The 18,039-nt window shown below is 67.1% G+C and overlaps 1 protein-coding gene across 1 annotated transcript in view; it reads left to right on the top strand.

Annotated features, from left to right (window-relative positions):
• Window positions 1–2,312: 2,312 nt before the first annotated feature.
• The window catches only part of FAM163B (family with sequence similarity 163 member B), a 28,463-nt gene continuing 12,736 nt past the window's right edge, over window positions 2,313–18,039 (top strand). Inside the window, exon 1 of the mRNA XM_070058762.1 lies at window positions 2,313–2,631. The gene's annotated coding sequence lies outside the window, so the exon portion shown is untranslated. The remainder of the gene's footprint in view (window positions 2,632–18,039) is intronic.

The following is an 18,039-nucleotide window of genomic DNA, read 5'->3' as shown; positions in this document are numbered from 1 at the left end:
GACTGACAGTGAATCAGACCACAGGCTCCTCCTCATCCCCTGCCCCGCTTTTATTTTTGGAGATGGGCTTCTGCTCAGGATCCGAGCGTGCCTTCTGTACAAGTCTGGTAGTCGCCACTGGGCACCGTGAGCTCCGGGAGACCCGTGCGGGGCCGCCAGCAACCGTGGGAGGTCGCGTCCCCTCTCCATCCCCATGGGACAAAGGCCTCGACCCCACACACACTGGGCAGTGCTCAGTCCTGGCGCCGTGTGAAACACAGCTGGGTGACGACAGGCACCGGGCACACGCTCTCTGCACGGCGCGGGGGTCGGCGGCTCAGACCCACAGGGCACAGCTCTGCGGAGCTGGAGTGGAAAGTCGCCGTGGAGAGAAGCAGGGGGCGTTGCGGCTCTGGGGGGAGGCAGGGTTTGGCGGGGACATGCCTTTAACATGCCTTTAACGTGCCTGGCACACATCTGCCCGGATCTGAGCAGTTGCTCCGTTGTTGTCGTGGGGATTTGTGACTAAGTATGCTGGTTACAGGGTCCCCTGCCGGCTCCCGGGGCACCGATTGGCTGGCTGGGCTGTATTTTCCCCCAGGGGCTCCGTCTGCCTCCCCCTCTCCCCACCTCGTACGGATTTCCTGTGAGTGTCTGCCTTCCTTTTTTCCGGGGTGGGGGTCGTCGGGGAAAGCACGGACAATGTGGAAGAAGGGTGCCGGAGCACGTGGCCGGGAGCGGGTGGGGCCTGACTCCACCTGCTGCCGCCGAGCTGCCCGTCAGGGTAGCGGGAACATCTACCCCGCGCGATCGATCGGAGCGGGGAGCAGACGAGACCACACACGCAGAGTGCTGGGCCCCGTGTCTGCCGCGTATTAAGCACATAATGAGTGACGCTTATCGTGATCAGCGCCTGGTGGAAGCGGGCACTGAGCGCGGTTAATTAAGGAATCAGACGCAGCCCCGGGTCCCTGGGGAAATGAGGCAGGTGCTGTTTGATGAGCCCGCCTGCAACGCACGGGGATTCCCACGGGGCAGGTGCGAGTCACAGTGTTAGCCAAGAGGAAGGAGGGACCGGCGCTCGGTGCCCCCGGCAGCTCTGGGAAGTTCAGCAGGGCCGGCCAGGGAGGTGCGGGCTGGACACTGGCACCGAGCGGGTCTCTTGTGTAAGCGCTTGCGCTCCTGCCCCTGTGTGTGACCCCAAGGCCGCTGCTTGCTCCTGTGTGAGGGAGGTGGGCCCCACCACTCTCTGCCCTTGGTGGGCTCATCTGTAGAATGGGCTGAAGTAGGTTCTAGGACACCCGCACCGTGCTTTCAGCGTCCCAGATGTGGCCCCTGGTGCTTTGCAGCTTCTTTCTAAAAATGATTTATTTGAGAGCGAGTGAGAGAGCGATCCCCTACCGCCGGCTCACTCCTCAAATGCCTGCACCAGCCAGGGCTGGGCCAGATCAAAGCCGGGGACCTGGAATTCATTCCAGGTCTCCGGCACAGGTGGCAGGGACCGACTACTTGAGCTGGCTGTAGGGTGTGCATTGGCAGGACGCTGGGCTCAGGAGGGGAGCCAGGACTTGAACCTGGGTACTTGGATACGGGATGCACCAGGCTAAGTACCCGCCCCACTTCTCCTCAGTTAGGATCCCCGTGTCACGGTGCAGGGACAGAGCCCGCCGTCTCCGGGCAGCCCCTTGAGCTGTAAGAGCCGCACATCCCCAGGACACAGCTCCTATCTCTGACGCCCACCCAGAGGGCAGGCAGAGGTCTGCTCCCTTCTCTGCCCAGGCCAGAGGGTTTGGAAGGCAGCGGGCGGGTCGCCCAAACACCTGCCACCCGGAGCCAGCACTGCCCTGCTTGCGATGGCTCTGGGCCCGCCAGCCCCGAGAGTGGACACACATAAAAGCAGAGGCGGCAATTATATCAAGCACCTATGGCCGGCCGGTTCTCTGGACTTCGTGGAGGCTCACTCTGGGAGCAGCATCAAAGGTCCGGCTGCTGGCCCGGCAACAAAGCCGAGGCCGGACGCTCAGGGCGGGCCAGGGGCTTGCCCCAAGGTCGCGCTGTCCACCGCAGCAGCTTTGGTCTGGCTCCAGATCCTGACGCCGTGGAAATCGGAAATCAGAGCTCCCGGGAAAACTGCGGCAGAGAGCAAGGGGAGCCCGCGGGGCGCAGGCAGGGGGTCCGGGCGCCCCAGGACCCCGGGAGCCACCGGGCCGTCAGCACCAGGGACAGCTCCCCCGGGCCGCTCCCCGCAGCCCCCGACGGCGGCGAGCGCGCGCGCGTGCGGGGCCCGCGGCGCGCGCTCCCCTCCCGGCTCGGGCGCGCGCCCTCCCTGCCAGCTCGCGCCCCGCGCCCGGGACTGGCTGGAGCCGCGCGCGCGCCAGCTCGCAGGGAGCCAGCCAAGCGTCCGGAGCCGCGGCGGCAGCGCAGAGCTGACAGGGGCGCCCGCTTGGGCACGCAGTCGCCTCCCCGGGGGCCTCCCCGGGCAGCTCAGCGCCCTCCTCGGCCGCCCGGCGCCAGTAGGCGCCACAGCCGCGGCCTGGGCACGAGCGGCCGCCGCGGGCTGCGCCCTGCCTCGGACGGACGCCCGCCCGCCCGCCCCGTCACGTGCGCCCAAGTCCTCGGCCGGCCGGGACAGCGCGGTTCCCATGGTTCAAGGTAAGGGCCGAGGGGGCGCTCGCGGGGCGCTGGGTGCGGAGGCGGACGACGCGGGCCGGGGAGCCCCGGTTCAGTGCCCACCGTGTCCGGAGCGCCCATGCAGCCTGCCTGGGGCTGCCTGCGCCAGTTCCTGCCCCGAGCGGCTGCGGGGCCGGGGTCACCCGTCTCACCACGACGGGCACCCTCAGAGTGCGCTCCTGCGCGTGGGGGCTGAGGACTGTGGCGAGGTGGGCAGCAGGGGCCTGAGGGAGACTCCAGGGACCCGCGGCGGGAAGCGCTGCTGCTCGGTTCCCCTCCAGCAGTGGCGCGGGGGTGGGGGTTTTGGGGAGGGAAAGTTTCCTGGAAGAGACATGAGGCACCTGGCCCCAGGCGCTGCGGAAACCCTGTTTCCTAGAGGCTCACCTGCCAGCCACCTGGCTGGGTGCTTCACCTGCCGACCCGCCCGGCCCCGGTGAGAAAGGGGGCATTGGCCCCATTAGGCAGATGGGGAGACTGAGGCTCAGAGGTGTTGGTCACTTGCCCAAGGTCACACGGCAGGGAAGCGGTAGAGCTGGCCAGCCTCTCTCACCGCCACCTCACCACTGCCTTAGTCAGCGTGAGATCTTGCCTTACACAGCCAGGGAAGGGGGGGCGCCGGCTTGGCATCTGGGTTCCCCAGCGAGGTGTGAAAAAGCTGCAAACATCAGAAATCCCGAGAGCACTTTCACACCCACCCCCAGCTCCGTCGTCTCGCTCTCCTCAGCGTCAGGGCCGAGCGGCCATGACTCCGACACGGACATCGGGGTCAAGTTCATGGATCCTTCTCCAGGGTGAGGGGAGTGCTTTGGAGGCCCGAGCCCCAGCGTGCCCTCCGTGCACCTGCTGGAGGGAATCCAGACCCTGTGTGCCCAAGGGGCACAACCACCCGCTGCACCTGTGCCAGCCCAGGTCTGGGACTCACAGGGACAGCAAGACCTCCCAGCCCCTCGAAGGTTCCGGCTGGGAAAGCACACACACCCGTCTTCCCTGGGTCACACAAAATAGAGAGTGGAGTCCGGGCGACCAGGACCCGTGCTGGGCTCTCAGCAGATGGGTGCAGGTGGCTCCCGGGCTGGGCAGGGATCGGCCTTTCCCTCCGTGCGCTGACGGCAAGTGTCCGGGAGGCCCGGGTGCTGGGAGCTTGGGAGAAACCCCTCTGTTCGGGGGCAAGTGTGGGGTTGTGTCGGTTCTCTCTTGCCCTTGGTGCCGGTGTGTGGCGCTCCCGCACAAGGCCAGAAGGCAGACGGGTGGTCTTCGCCCTGGGTCCTGCTGGGTTCCGGTCTCCCGTCACCTGGCTCGTCCTGACTGGCCTGGGAAGCTGGGGAGCGGCTGCCCAGAAGGTTTCGGGTCTGAGAAGAACCCAGGGACTCTCCTGCCTCAGTGCCGGGATGCGTGGGGCCGGGGTGGAGGCACTCAGGGGAGCAGTGCGGGCTTCCGTGGGGCGTGTTGGCACAAGGGCACGGGGGACGGTCTCAGCTTGCCTCCCCCCGCAGATGGGGAGAGGGAAGCCATGGGGCACCGCCAAAGGCTGCAGGCACAGAGCAGGGCACTCGGCGGGGCGGTGGGCACGGATGGAGGCATCCAGACGTAGCTTCCTGGGCGGCCTTGGACACACCACGGTCCCTCTCTGGTGTGCGGTCTCCCCTCTGTAAAATGACGGAGTGCCTCACTTTGTGTCTGCTGCGGGCCATTGCTGCTCCGTTCCTCTGAGCCCAGCTGGAGTGGGCGGGCCTGGGAGGAGCCACGGTCCTTCCCCTTGGCCCTGCTGTTGAGGGGTGCCGAGCTGCCCCAGGCCCAGCGTACCCACCGCACTCCTCCACGGTGGCCAGCCCCGGCTTGCACCTGCAGGGCCGGCTCGCGGTGAGGCTGCCCTGCATGCAGACCCATCCCACAGCAGGCACCCGAGCCTGCTCCACGGAGTGAGGACAGAGCTCTGGGGAGGAGCGGTGTGTGTTACACCTCCGTCCGGCACCGCTCTGCCACCCTCCAGCCCCACCGCCCTTCCCTGTCCGCAGCAGCGAGTCCAGACCTGGGCGTCAGGAACGAGGTGGTGTGTGTGGCCTCCCGGCCTGGGACCTTGGGCGAACCGCTCAGCCCCTCGTCCACACAGCGGGCGCCTGCAAGCCCTGGGGTTCATCCTCGCCAGGCCGGGGGCTGTGTCCCCTTGAAGTGTCTCCGTTCCTCTGGACTCACTGCAGAGGGGAAGGGACAGGTCCCGAGTCTCCGCCATTGCCAGCTCCTCTGTCTGTCCCCTGGGAAGCGAGGAGGCTGCTGCCAATCAGGGTGGGGGTGGGGGTGCACCTGTCTCCTGTCAGAGCCCTTGGTTCCCTTGGAATTCTGGCCCCTGAGCCTAGATCTTCTCCCCCCAACACGCACACTCCCCTGGGTCGGGCAGGGCCCACATCCGGTCAGGCTGGAGTGCCTGGAAGTCCACGGTCAGGTCTGGCCATTAGATAAAGAATACTGCCGGCGCCGTGGCTCACTAGGCTAATCCTCCGCCTTGTGGCGCCGGCACTCCAGGTTCTAGTCCCGGTCGGGGCGCCGTATTCTGTCCCGGTTGCCCCTCTTCCAGGCCAGCTCTCTGCTGTGGCCCAGGAGTGCAGTGGAGGATGGCCCAGGTGCTTGGGCTCTGCACCCCATGGGAGACCAGGAAAAGCACCTGGCTCCTGCCATCGGATCAGCGTGGTGCGCCGGCCGCGGCGGCCATTGGAGGGTGAACCAACGGCAAAGGAAGACCTTTCTCTCTCTGTCTCTCTCTCTCACTGTCCACTCTGCCTGTCAAAAAAAAAAAAAAAAAGGAATACTGTGGGCTGCAGGAAGGTGTCTTGGCAAGGGGAGGCCGGGGAGGAGGCAGCCGTGTCCGTCCCGAAGGGAAACGGTGCAGGCCTGGGCCTGGAGGACACAAGGGGAGTGGCCGCCAGGCCGCAGGGGCGCTGGGCATGCAAGCTGGGGCGGCGGGAGACGTCCAGGACCGGACAGCCCCACTCCTCCAACGCCGCTCAGGCGGGCCCCCGGCAGCTGCCCCCGCAGCTGGAGACGGGCGGGGCAGGTGCTCGGGTGGGCAGAGGTGGGCAGTGAAGCTGGGGTCTTGAGGAGGTCTCTGTTGCAGCCCCGGCTGGTGACACCCATCGTGTTGGGATGCCCCCAGGAAGGGGTGTCGGGGGTGAGGGGCCTGGTGGGGCTGAGCCGGCCGCCCGTGCCCTTTGTACTGCTGGAGCCGCGAGGAGACCTGGGTGGAAGCTGAGCAGGGGCCCCAGAGCGAGGTGGACGCCCAAGGCTGCAGCCGTGTCTGCCACTGGCCCCTGGCTGCTGAGGGTGACAGTGTGGCCTGGTGGGCAAGAGCCCAGCTGACCAGAGTCCCAGTTTTACGTCCAAGCCGTGTGAGCCTCGGGAAGTCCCGTAGCCTCCCTTGGCCGCAGGTCCTCCGTTCATAAACAGTAGCAGTCACACCTGCTGACCGGGAGGGGGTCTGAGCACAGCCCGGCCCCTGATGCCAGGCAGCCCCCCGGGCGCTCACTGCCCGCTAGCCGTAAGGTGAGTCGGCTGTCCCTGACAAGCCCCTGGGGGCCGGCGCTGGCTCCTGACTGCGGTGTCACACCAGGCAGAGCTGGCCACCTGCATCTCCACTCTTCCCGGCCGGGTCCGGGGCTCCTGCAGGCAGGGGCCGCGTCGGGGCACACCTGGGCTGGTGGCCGGGGCTGCCGGTGGTGGCTGGGGCAGTCCAGAGTCCCCTGTTGCCACTGCGTGTGTCAGCTGTGTCCAGCTGTACCCTGCTGACTCTGGAGATGTGGCCCGGGGGCCTGCGGCTTCCTGTCGTCCCAGGAGAAATGTGGATGCCCCAGCCCTTCCCCATGATCCCTGCGCTCCGTGACAGAGACATGGTGTTCTAGAAAGTACAGCAGCGAGACGGCTCTGTTTGCCTGGAGCTGTCCCAGGCGACCGTGTCTACTCGCCGTGTACGGAGTTCTCGGAGGCGCTGCGGAACGCACGCAGCTGTTCAGCACGCGTCAGGTGACCCGGACTGTTGGGTGGCTGTTCCCATGTCCCCAGGGCTCAGCTCTGTCCATGGTCTGTGTGTCCCTCAGAGGGCAGCCCTGAGTGTCCCTTCCTGGCCCCGAGACTTAACAGATGCCGGTGGGGTTTGCGGACACGCGGTCCCGGATCCACACTGCAGGCCGTCTCCTGGGCTTTGGCTTCTGTTGTGAGCCTCATCGAGCCGTGTTCAGTGAGCATCACAGGGAGGGGCTCCCGGTGGGACGGGGACGGCACTGGGGAGAGGCTGACGCGGGCGGCAGAGCGGGGCTGTGTGGATTCCGCCGTGGGTGTGAGGGGGCAGGTGCCACGGATTCAGAGGAAGGGGCTGGGGCAGCCGGGAAGGCTTCCTGGAGGCGGAGCCGGAGCTGAGCCCTGAATGAGTGTGGGGCGGGAGGGGCAGGCGTGACGCGGGCAGGGGGGGCAGGGGTGCTCCTGCCGTCGCTGGAGGCGGTCTCCACCTGTTGACTTTGATCATCGATGGCCCCCAAAGACGTCCCTGACTGCTCCACTCCCTCCAAAGGTGGGAAGGAGCCTGCCAGCCACTTCTCTGCCACTCATTGGCTCTGAGCTCTCAAGGCCAGTGTGACGGGGTCAGTGTCCCCACGCACAGGCCCCTCTCACACCTCCCGACCTTGTCAGCCTCCCCCGTGGCCCTGCCTGCACCCCCTCGCCAGCCACGCCACCCCGGCACTGGTGCCGACCGCGTTGCCCGCCTGGCACGGCCTCGCCTGGCCGCCTCGGGGGCCTTGCTGAGCTGGGCGCAGCAGGTGCAGTCACACACACGCAGGAGCTTTCCTCGGGCCACGTCAAGATGCCCATTTGTCCGTTTGTCCCGAGTTCCTGGCGTGGCTTGTCGCCCTTGTCGAGGCTGGCGGTGGCGAAGTCTCACCCTCAGCCACGAAGGAGCCCAGACCCGTGGCAGGGGCGTGGCAGGTGGAAGCTGGCCTCAGGTCCTGGGGAGCTGGCGTGGTGGGGCTGCGGCCTGTGGTCGTGCGCGATGGAGCCGAGCCCTGTAGGGCGCAGACCCCCGCCGCAGCTCTCTGCTCGCCTCTGCCCCTCCCCCCCAGCACCCCTACACCTGGCTTCCCCGGGGAGGTGGGGAGCCCGTGATGAAGTTCCACAGGAAGTTGAGTGCCGTGGCTCCCACCCCTCCCCTCGCTGGGCTGGACCGGTTTCCCATCGTGGTGGAGCACAGGTCACCGAAACCGTGGAGGAGGGAGATGGCAGCGCTTCCCGTCGCTGGTCCGCTCGGAGACCCCTCCTGCCCCCGGGGTCCTCCCAGATGCCCCCTCCCTGCCGGAAGCACAGCCCTGTAGGGGGACGTCCCTGACCCCGCGCTGCCGCCCCCAGACACAGCCCGTACCCCTGGCAGCCCCGGCTCTGTCTCTGCTTATCCCTGCCCCACTGCCTGACCACACCCAGACCAGGTAGTATGGAGGCGGCACACGGCGACACTCGGTGGGTGATTGTGCCCTTTTCGGCACTGCCGTCCCAGGCCCAGTGTGCACGCGGCCCAAGTGAGGAGGGAGTGTCCAGTGAGGATGGGGGGGGGGTGGACAGCCTCCGTCCAGGAGAGCCCCCAGCACGGGGGGGCACAAGACCCCCGGGGGGCGAGGTTTCACCCTGTGTCCTGCTCGGGTCCAAAGTCTGGCTCTGGTCTCAGCTGAGTCGGCCCTGGAGTGGGGTCCCAGGCCCAGGTCCCTTTGCAGTGTGATGCGGGGGGAGGCACGGGGCCGGGGGTGTCAGGGAAGCTTCTGGAAATTGCCTGAGACAGCACAATAGGGCTCCAGGCCGAGGGCAGGGAGAGGTCTGTGCGGGCCCCTCCGTCTGCTCTGGCTCTGCACTGGGCAGGAGACCCGGGCCTTTGTCCCTGCTGGGCTGCCCGAGATGGGGCACAGACTGAGGTCCTGGGGCGTGGACGAGGCAACCAGCAGCCCACGGTTTCCTGCCACCCACCTGGCATGTCCCTGGCCCCTGTCCTCGGCACCCTACCTGTGCAACCTGGCGAGGACTCCCAGGGCTGCCCTGCCTAGGGCAGTGCTGTCCCCGGGCTCAGCCGCAGGCGCTGTGCTCACCAACCATTGAAATCAGCATCCTGGGGCCTCCGTGCCTCCCCGCTCCCATGCAGCAGCCAGGTGTCTGCTTCCAGGGCCCCAGTGAACAGGGCCAAGGAGAGCCCCATCTCCTCACCTCAGCACCCAGTGTACAGCTGTAGCCATGGAAACCGGCTGCAGCCCTCTGAGCTGTGGGTTTGAGTTTGGTCTTGTAACTACGAGGAAGGCTCTTGCTGTCACACCTGTGCTCACAGGTGGGGCTGTGCACAGGGGCTCGCCCTGCACCCCCACAGGCTCACTCCAGGGACCTGGACCCCCCCAGGGAGGGCCCCCCCAGCCTGAGCCTCCCCAAGGCGAGCAGACTCTCCCCAGTGCCGCCCCACCAGCTCCCTGGGGAGGACACAAGGCTGGGTCTTGTGAGGTCAAGGGCGCGGCAGGAAGCCCAGGCCACTGCTGCCCAGGGACTGCCAGGGACCCAAACCCCAGCGAGAGGATAAGAACCCCCAGTGATGGCTCGGAAGCAGCGACCCCACCGGCTGTGGGTGGTAGCGATGGTCCTACTCTGTGTCTGCTCCATTTGGGGATAATCTCTCTTTTTCTGGCCAGAAAATTCCAGGTCAGTCGCTTCTTTTTTTAGTCCTTGAAAGGTGTTGCTCCATTGCCTCCTGCTTCCATCGTCTCCAAGGGGAAGTCGGCCGTCCCTGTCATCCTCTCTCTCTCTCTCTCTCCTCTCTCTCTCCTCTCTCTCTCCTCTCTCTCTCTCCCCCCTCACTCCCTCTCTCTCTCTCCCTCTCTCCCTGCCTCCGTCTCTCTCTCTCCCTCTCTCTTCCTCTCTCTCTCCTCTCTCTCTCTCCTCCCCTCACTCCCTCTCTCTCCCTGCCTCCGTCTCTCTCTCTCTCCCTCTCTCTCTCCCTGACTCCATCTCTCTCTCTCTCCCTCTCTCCCTTTCTCCCTCTCTCTCTCTCCCTCCCTCCCTCTCTCCCTCCCTCTCTCTCTCCCTCTCTCTCTCCCTCTCTCCATCCCTCTCTCTCTCCCTCTCTCCATCTCTCTCTCTCTGTCTCTCTCTCCCTCTCCCTCTCTCCCTCTCTCTCTCCCTCTCCCTCTCTCCCTCTCTCTCTCCCTCTCTCCCTCTCTCTCTCCCTCTCCCTCTCCCTCTCTCCCTCTCTCTCTCCCTCTCTCTCTCCTTCTCCCTCTCTCTCTCCCTCTCTCCCTCTCTCTCTCCCTCTCCCTCTCCCTCTCCCTCTCTCCCTCTCTCTCTTTCTCTCTCCCTCTCTCTCCCCCCAACCCCGGACTTTCTATTGTTGCTTTTAAGGAATTTGGTTGTGCTCAGGTTCGTGGGAGCTGTGAGGGTCTCTGGGTTTGTAATCATCACCCGACCTGGAAGCAGCTCAGCCAGTGTTTGCCCGTCTGCGGGATCCGGTGAGAGTGGACCACGCGGCGGCGTCCACTGAAGCTCGGGCGGCTTTTTCTTTCTTTTCCCTGTGTTTCATTTTGCATCATTTCTGCTGCTGTCTGCAAGTTTACCCTTCTTCTTTTAAAAAAAGATTTCTATATTTTATTTGAAAGGCAGAGGCACAGAGAGGCAGAGAGAGAGAGAGAGGGAGAGAGAGAGAGAGAGAGAGAGAGAGAGAGAGGTCTTCCATCCGCTGGTTCACTCCCCAAATGGCCACAACAGCCGGGGCTGGGCCAGGCTGAAGCCAGGAGCCAGGAGCTTCTTCCTGGTCTCCCACGTGGGTGCAGGGGCCCAAGGACTTGGGCATCTTCCACTGCTTTCCCAGGCCACAGCAGAGAGCTGTATCGGGAGTGGAGCAGCCGGGACTCGAACCAGCACCCATGTGGGATGCCGGCACTGCAGGCTGCAGCTTTACCCGCTGCACCACGGCGCCGGCCCCCGCCCTCCTTTTCTCCTACAGTTTCTAAGCAGAAGCTAATCCTGCTCTGTGTTTCTCAGTTTAGTCTCTATTGTCTGGGTTTGTTATTGTTACTCTTTCATCGAGCAGGACAGAGAGAGAGGAGGGAGAGAGGAGGGAGAGCGCCCATCCTCAGGCTGGTTCACTCCCCAGGCGCTCACAACAGCCAGGGCTGGGCCAGGGTCAGAGCCAGGAGCCAGGAGCCAGGAGTCCGTGCTGGTCTCCTGCGTGGGTGGTCGGAACCCAGTCACTCGAGCCTTCATCACGGCCTCCCAGGGTCTGCATCGGCGGGAGGCTGGCGTCAGGAGCCAGAGCCGGTGTCCAGCCCAGGCGCTTGACACGGGACGTGGGCGTCCCGACGGCGGCTACAGCACAGGGCCGGACCCCTGCTGGGTCTGTTTGGTGTCTTCGCCTCCGCCTGGCGTGCGCCGGGTTCCCGCTGGCTGCAGTCCCTCCGTCTGCGCCGTTTCCTGTCGGTTTTGGATGATGGGGCTTTCTCCGCGCTGCAGGTTCGTTTTCCTGCTTCTCTGGGCGCCAAGCGATTTTCCCGGTGCCAGACGCTGCGACTGCTCCCCGTGGGGTGCGAGGCGCTGTCTCCCGTGCGTATGCCTGGTGCGGCTCTGGGTGCAGCTCACTTCGCGGAAGCCAGTGAGTGTTTCGAATCTTGCCTTTTAAGCTCTGCTGGGCGAGACCGGAGCAGCTTCCGGACCGGCCCCTCCTGCGTGCCCAGTGCCTGGCGAGTGGTGCGGTTTCCCTGCGTGACAGACAGGCGGGAACGGGAGCTGCCGCGCGACCATCGTGGGCTGTGAGTGCTGGTCCTTCGGAGCCTCGCAGGGGGCTCTTCCTTGGGGCTCTGGCGGCCTCGCTCACACACGTGCTGATCTGACCCCGTGTCCAACCCCACAGAGCCCGGGGGACCCCTCCACACCCTGGCCCTGCGGCCTCCTGGGTTGGGCAGCCCTCTCCCCTGACGCAGGGCCCCCCTGCACCACAGCCTGGAGGCGCTAAGCAGGCAGGAAGCTGGGGCGGCGGCGGCTCCCCGGCTCCTTTCTCGTCTCTTGACCATCACCCCCTCCTGGCCGGTGTCAGAGGCCCCTGTCCTGGGTGAGCCGTTCCTCTGTGCCCCTCATGCTTCTTCTCATCTTGGGGTCGGTCCTCCTGACTGTGGGGTGGGTCCTGCTTCCACCCCCATTTTGACTGAGACCGGTGGAGTAGGAGGCTCACCCAGGTGTGCAGAGGCCAGATGCAAGCCCGGGCATGGCCCACGGCCTCACCGACGGGAGAGGGGCCGACCTGGGGGCCTCCTTGTTTGCTGCCTCCCAGGCCAGAACCCTCAGGTCCCTCAGGGCTCCACCTGTCCCCTATCCCCCCACCACTGTCTCTCCAACCCACCTGCCACCCACAGCAGCCTCAGGACCACCCCCCCAACACACCCACACTGTGCCCACCCCCACCCTGCCCCTGCGGAGTGCTTCCACAGCTGTCCTGCTGCTGTCCCAGCTGGCGCTGGCCAGTGCCCCTCCCCCCGGCACTCAGTCCTCCTCGATGGCAGGGCCGCCAGTCCAGGCGTTGGAGCAAAACAGCTGCGCCCCCGCCCTCCGTAGCTCCAGAGGGGGAGCCACAGTGAGCGAGTGTGGCCCACGTGAAGCGCTAGGGGCCTAGCACGGAAGCTGAGGCTCTGGACACGAGGGGTGCGGAGATGGGGAGGGGCCGGCGAGGAGACGGAAGGCCTGGCCCCGAGGGAGGAGGAGGCCGCGCGCTGTCCAGCGGCTGGGTGTCCGGCGCAGCGGCAGCCCCAGGCACTTGCTGGGAATGAGCGGCTGCAGCTCCCCAGGCGACGGAGCGGGCAGTGCCTCGGGCAGCGGGAGGTCCCTGCCACGCGCGCTCTGCCGGCCTCCGCCCTGGCTCACGGCCAGGCTGCACGCCTGAACCCCCTCGCTCTGCCGGCCCCTGGGCCTCTGCACCTGCCTCCTCCCATTGTCCCTCTGTCCAGCCCACAGGTCTCACCGTCCAGGTCCCCCTCGGGCCCAGCTATCCTGGCCGACATGCCCCCTGCACACCTCCTGTCCTCCCCACACGAGACAGAAGCAGGCAAAGGCCTGCCAGAGCCGGGTCGGGGACGCGGTGGGAGCTCCGTGAGCGGGCGCTGCTGGAGCCCAGAGAGGGAGCCACGTGCGGGTGGGGAGCAGGGAGAGGCTTGGTCAGGGAGCTCGCTAGTGGGTGACCCGCAGCCTCCGTGGGCAGGGCTGGAGACAGAACAGCGCTGGCAAAGGCTCGGAGACCAGCGCTCGGGATGCCGGGGGAGCCGCCCTCGCCCAGACAGGTTCAAGGAGAATCGCGGGAGTAGCGAGCGCCAGTATCCAGAGAGCAAGGCGGGGGCAACCTCGGGGGGCCAGGGATGCTGGCTGCGTGGGGCCTGGGCCGGGAGAGCCCTCTCAGAGAGCTCCAGGGAGACCCCGGGCTTGGTGATGGGGTCGCCGTGGAGGAGGCAGGTGCGCGGCTGCCGCCCTGGGCCGCGTGGCCCTGAATGCCCGACAGGAGCTGGGGAATCGGCAGCAGCGCTGGCTCCAGAGCAGGTAAAGCTGCCGCCTGCAGCGCCAGCGTCCCACATGGGAGCCGGTTCGGGTCCCAGCTGCTCCACTTCCAATCCAGCTCCCTGCTGATGGCCTGGGAAGGCACCAGCAGGTGCGAACATGGCTGCCTGGGAGGAGGCGGGATCTGGCCTCCGGCGGCAGGAACCGGCTGGGTCTGGGGTGGGAAATGGGTGTGCAGGGATGGCTGCCAGGCCGGCGAGGCAGACGGGCGCCAGGGCTGGGGTGGCCACGAGGGCATGGGTTGACGTGGCTCATTTTGGATTCTGGAGCCATCCTGGAAAGACGCATTTGGGGAGTGGACACGGGGAGACGGAGCTGGGGGAGGGGCTGGGGGCCTTGTGAAAGCCCCCGCACGCGAGTGCTCGTCCGCCCGGTGGGGACAGCGGTGCAGGGCCCCTGCCTTGGTCAGGTCCCAGCACCGCCGGGGCCGTGCTGCTTCCCACACACCCCCGTGGCGCGGCCGCAGACTGGGCGCACGGGCACTCCGCCGGGCTGTGTGGGGCCTCGGTGGGGCTGCGTAGGCCTGGGACTCGTGGTTGATGAGCTCCAGTTGGCATAGATGATGGTGTAAGTAAAGAGGTCGCAGGCCTGGGGCAGCTCGGGCATGGGGTGACCCACCGGGCTCCCGGATGGGGGCAGAGCTGAGAGCAGGCAGAAGGCGCCGTGGGGCCGGAGAGGGAGGCGGCCCACGGGCTGTCCTCCCGTGGAGCTGGGTGGCTTGGGACTCAAGTTGCTCCAGCTGCTGCCCCAGCCCGCCGCCTCCTGCCTCCTCCAGAGCCTGCTGTGGCTCCCTGAAGGGCCCCAGCTCCTGCCACTGTGGACTGTGGGCTGTGGGCTGTGGGCTGTGGGCTGTGGGCTGTGGGCTGGGACCCTGGCTGTGGGCTGTGGGCTGTGGGCTGGGACCCTGGCTGTGGGGCTGTGGGCTGTGGTCTGGGACCCCTGGCTATGGGCTGTGGTCTGGGACCCCTGGTTGTGGTCTGTGGGCTATGGTCTGGGACCCTGGCTGTGGGCTGTGGGCTGGGACCCTGGCTGTGGGCTGTGGGCTGTGGGCTGTGGGCTGTGGGCTGGGACCCTGGCTATGGGCTGTGGTCTGGGACCCTGGCTGTGGGCTGTGGGCTGTGGGCTGTGGGCTGGGACCCTGGCTGTGGGCTGTGGTCTGGGACCCCTGGCTGTGGGCTGTGGGCTGTGGGCTGGGACCCTGGCTGTGGGCTGTGGGCTGTGGTCTGGGACCCTGGCTGTGGGCTGTGGGCTGTGGTCTGGGACCCCTGGCTATGGGCTGTGGTCTGGGACCCCTGGTTGTGGTCTGTGGGCTATGGTCTGGGACCCTGGCTGTGGGCTGTGGGCTGGGACCCTGGCTGTGGGCTGTGGGCTGTGGGCTGTGGGCTGTGGGCTGGGACCCTGGCTATGGGCTGTGGTCTGGGACCCTGGCTGTGGGCTGTGGGCTGGGACCCTGGCTGTGGGCTGTGGGCTGTGGGCTGTGGGCTGTGGGCTGGGACCCTGGCTGTGGGCTGTGGGCTGGGACCCTGGCTGTGGGCTGTGGTCTGGGACCCCTGGCTGTGGGCTGTGGGCTGGGACCCTGGCTGTGGGCTGTGGGCTGTGGGCTGGGACCCTGGCTGTGGGCTGTGGGCTGTGGGCTGGGACCCTGGCTGTGGGCTGTGGGCTGGGACCCTGGCTGTGGGCTGTGGTCTGGGACCCCTGGCTGTGGGCTGTGGGCTGTGGGCTGGGACCCTGGCTGTGGGCTGTGGGCTGTGGTCTGGGACCCTGGCTGTGGGCTGTGGGCTGTGGGCTGTGGTCTGGGACCCCTGGCTATGGGCTGTGGTCTGGGACCCCTGGTTGTGGTCTGTGGGCTATGGTCTGGGACCCTGGCTGTGGGCTGTGGGCTGGGACCCTGGCTGTGGGCTGTGGGCTGTGGGCTGTGGGCTGTGGGCTGGGACCCTGGCTATGGGCTGTGGTCTGGGACCCTGGCTGTGGGCTGGGACCCTGGCTGTGGGCTGTGGGCTGTGGGCTGTGGGCTGTGGGCTGTGGGCTGGGACCCCTGCTGTGTCCGCAGCACCCTCCACGGTCCCTGGAGCTGGACCTTGCACGTGCCCAGTACACAGCTCTCAGTGGCCGGACGCTTGCCCAAAGGATGGATCCAGGCTGGCAGGTGCCAGGGCAGCTGGCCCCACTCTCCCCTTACTGCTGTATGCCCTGGCAGGTGCCTCTGAGCGCCTGAGCCTTCCTCGTCTGTCACACGGGCTCGGGGGTTCCTTCTCCAGGGATGGCGGCGTGTGCTCTCCCCACGGCACCAGGCGGGCAGGCATTCTCACATCCCCAATTCACAGATGGGTAAGCTGAGGCGTGAGCGCAGTGCGCATCAGGGTTGTCCCAGAACCTCCCCGACCTGGAACATGCCTGGGACCTGGTGGGTGCCCCGCCCTAAATGCTTGCACAGCCTGCTTGGGAGGGGGCCCAGGACGGAGGCGGGGCGGGGGCCGGCACCGTCAGGCCGCTGCAGAAGTGGTGCCCGGCCCCACAATGCAGCCAGCAAACAGGGCTGTGGGCGCAGATGGGCAGGTGGCCAGCACGGCGGGGTGAGTGAGACCCAAAGCAGGCGGCTGCTCACGGGGAGTCTGGGCCGGGCTCAGCCAGGTCAGGGCCCTTGAGTGGGCCCTGGACGGCAGACCCTGATGAGCCGGGAGCCGGCCCTGCCCGGCCTGCTGTCGGCAGGGCGCCGGCTGCCATGTTTCTCCCGTGGCAGGAGGCACAGCCGTGTGTGCAGAGCTGGCGTCTCTCGGGTCCCGGACACTGATTGGAAGTCCCCATGGTGTCCAGCCTCCTCCTGACCTGGCCCACAGTCACGCTGCGGGGCCTGGGGGGTCCTCCACGTGCCTGCGGGCCCCAGGGCCTCCTCCCTGGTGCTCCGGGGGTGCAGCCGGGGTGAGATCAGACCCCCCTGCCGCTCCTCCTCTGCCAGCCCCTCCTCCTGGGTTGGGGTTGGGGGTCCTGGCCCAGCTGAGAGTCTAGCTGAGCTGTGGCCATGGGGAAGGGGGTGGGGGGCGCGGGGTGGGGACCCTCCTTGGGCAGAGTCTGAGAGGACAGGCAGGGAGCCCTCAGCCTCTTGGCTTCACATGTGCTTCCTGGGCCAGGGACCCCGCAGGGACGGGCAGGGTCCTCGCCTGTCTGTTGACACCTCGCAGCCCTCAGTAAACGAACTTGAGGCTCTAAGCCTGCAGTGGGCAGAGGCCTGGCCGTGGATCCTGGCCGTGGAGCCTCATGTTTGCGTGAGGGCGTCCCGCACCTAGGCTGGACGTGCCGGGTCCCTCCCGCGGCACCGTCCCGGCGCTGAGCTGGAACCAGGAGCTGCAGCCAGTTCTTGGGAGAAGAAGTCGAAAATCTAAAAGCAAAACAGACAGCAGCTTCAGTCCAGCACAGAGTTTTAAACCGCAGCTCTGCCCGTTGTTATTTTAAGGGAAGAAGCAGCCAGCGCCGCCCGTGGCTGAGCTGGGACCCGAGCCCCACCCGCCGTGTCCTGACTCACTGCAGCCGGAAGGTTCTTGAATGGCGTGGGCTGCTCAGGAAGACCCCCCTCCCGCACCGAATGAACGCCGCGCCCACACTCGGGGCCGGGCGGCCCCAGCTTATCGGGTGGACCCCAGCCCCTTGCTCGTCGGCCTGTCTAGCCCCGAGGGGCCACTTGTGCCGGCCTGAGCCCTGGTGGCCGCACAGCCGCGGACAGGTGTAAAGCCAGGGGCTCGGGTCTCCGGGGCGTCAGAGGCAGCCCGATGAGGGCACGGCGTCCCAAGAGGCCATCGTGCGTTTGACGCCCACCTTCCGCACGGCCAGCCACACAGGCCTGGGGGGTCTCGGCTGATTCCCCCGGGGCCGCCGGGGGCTCCCTGGCAGCTGTGCTCCTGCCGCTGCCCAGGGACACACGGCCCTGCGCCAGCCAGGTGGGCTCGAAACTCGGAATTCCAAGGGTGGGCTCTGTTGACGGCGTTACTGATTACTGAGGACAGTCTGTCCCCGGGGTCCCTCCCACCCACGGGCCAGCAGGGGAGAGGAGACCTGGGCCCAGGCTGCCCCCCCGTCTGAGAAGTGGGTGATGAGGACCCTTGCCCGCACTGTCTCGGGCAGTCACGCAGGTGCTGCTAAGGGCCGTGCGTCCTCCGGGCGCAGAGGCTCCGCCCGCGCGCCGACAGGCACTGGGGAGCCGTCGGGGTGTCGGAGGGAGGCAGTGACCTGCACAGCTGTGGGGTTCAGGAGCCCCAGGGGGGCCTCGCAGGACACCCAGCCCCAGGATATGTCTTGATGCACAGCGGGTGGCTCGACGGTGTCACACGACACAGGGTGCACTGGACAGGAAGCCTGGGTTCCGTGCACCAGGCCACGGGGAGCCCGGACCGGGGTGGCCGGGGGCTTTGGGGAGAGGCTGCAGGGTGTCGCCTTCGGAAACCTGGCTCCCTGCCCGCCTCTCCCACCCCCCCAGCCCCCGCCCCCACCCTGGGGCCTGTGTGCAGCCCTCACACACCGCAGGTGTGCGGACGACCCTAGGCACAGCTGCCCAGCGAGGGGACCGGCAGCGTTCTGGACCCCAGGATCCAGCCTCGCTGACCCACGTGTGTCGGCTGGCGCTCCTGGGGGTGGGGGTACCAGGGTGGCTGCTCTGGGTGGACAACGGCTGTGCCCAGGCCTGGAGAAGTGGGGTCACCCACCCCAGGAAGAAGGGTCCCCCACTTGGCCTCCCCAGCAGGATCCAGGCCTGACTGTCAGCAGAGGGAGGGGTGCTGAGGGTACCACTTCCCCCGTGGCCAGCCT

Source organism: Oryctolagus cuniculus, chromosome 1, assembly GCF_964237555.1.
Source record: "Oryctolagus cuniculus chromosome 1, mOryCun1.1, whole genome shotgun sequence".
In the NCBI taxonomy this organism is placed as follows: domain Eukaryota; kingdom Metazoa; phylum Chordata; class Mammalia; order Lagomorpha; family Leporidae; genus Oryctolagus; species Oryctolagus cuniculus.
This window is presented reverse-complemented; position numbering and strand designations above follow the sequence as displayed.